A 1,461-nucleotide genomic window follows, 5' to 3' on the forward strand; every position below is an offset into this window, starting at 1 on the left:
AATTTAGTGCATTCCTCAGAGCTGCCAAAGAAAGGTCTTTCTTTTGGCTTTCACATATTCACAACCTTCTTTTACCAGAAGTTACAAGCCTTGCAGCAGGGGCGGCAGAGGCGAATAAATGTTAACCTTCTGATTTGGTACTGGCCTCCAATACAGGTATAGGACAGACAACAGGAGGTAGCAATGCCTTAAAGTACTGCAGAGGAATCCAACAAAGCTTGTCTGTGAATACCTAACAACTGCGTAGATGTGATGAAATTTCATTATTTATTGTTTTGAAATACCAGTTATTGGCATTGTATTTGAAGCATTGATTTTCCTTAAAAGCTGATTCATATCCATGATCACAAAGATTAAATGCACTCTCATTATTCTTTTAATTACAGAATATAGAACAGACTGAACGATGATCTTGTGACAGAGAAGTAATTTAGGTTAGCGCTTTTCCATGTTTTACTATGTCACACTTAGGTCCATAAATACAGCATTATGTTTTCTTTGTAGGTAAACAAAATGTGTACCAGTTTTACGTTATTATTTAGCTCTTGCACTGAAAGAAAAAACATGTTGCACATAACGATCCCAGCATACTACCTCATTAGTTTCCTTAGCAAATCTGCTGAAAAAAACAAGTTTCTCACTTAGCTTCAATAGCACCAAAATCATTCATAGCATTTGGTTTCACTGCATTTGAAAAATGGTACTCTTTGGTATGTGAGTAATGGATTATGTTGCCTTCAATTGATCTGTAATTCTTTATCCTATTGATGAGACATTATAGTTGTTTTATTTTTTTATAAAGGTCAAATAGTTCACTACTTGCACAGGCAGTTTTTTCTTGTGTAAGCTTGCTTGCAATTTGTAGTTTTACACCACAAATAGCTATTGTCACTTAAGTACCCTTACTATAGAATCTGTCTTTTGTCATGATCGTACATGCACTTGATTAAACATATAAGAGAGGATTAAATTCAGTGCAGTTACAGAAACACATGGAAGTCTTTGGGATAGCACATTTCCTTTGCAGTTTAAGATTGTCCCAAAAAAGCGTAACAAACCATATTGTTCATATTTTTAACTGATTCAGCAAGAACCGTATCTTTATAGTCTTTGTACAAAGCTGTCATTACTGTTTTAACTGGAATTACTCCTTACACGGAAGACGTGTTAGTCCAAAGACAGAAGTTTTGTCAGTCGTCCCCCCCCAAGAGGGGAAGATGTTGGGGGGGAGGAAAGGTTATTTGGTGCTGTTCTAATTCCTCATGAGACTATTGAAGAATTCCGCTAACGTATGTTAAGATTTTTGCCTGTCCTTCACGGTTAATAATTTATCTTTATTCTTCAGAGGGGAAGCGTTGTCACTGTGTCCAATGTCTTGGAAAAACCCTTTAGATTTCGGAGGAAGAAGCAAGAGCTGGCGCTCTTGGCGCCCGGCTCCTTTTTGGGGCTTGCGGCTCTGTC

This window comes from Haliaeetus leucocephalus, unplaced genomic scaffold (assembly GCF_000737465.1).
Source record: "Haliaeetus leucocephalus isolate CR32 unplaced genomic scaffold, Haliaeetus_leucocephalus-4.0 Scaffold2, whole genome shotgun sequence".
Lineage (NCBI taxonomy): Eukaryota > Metazoa > Chordata > Aves > Accipitriformes > Accipitridae > Haliaeetus > Haliaeetus leucocephalus.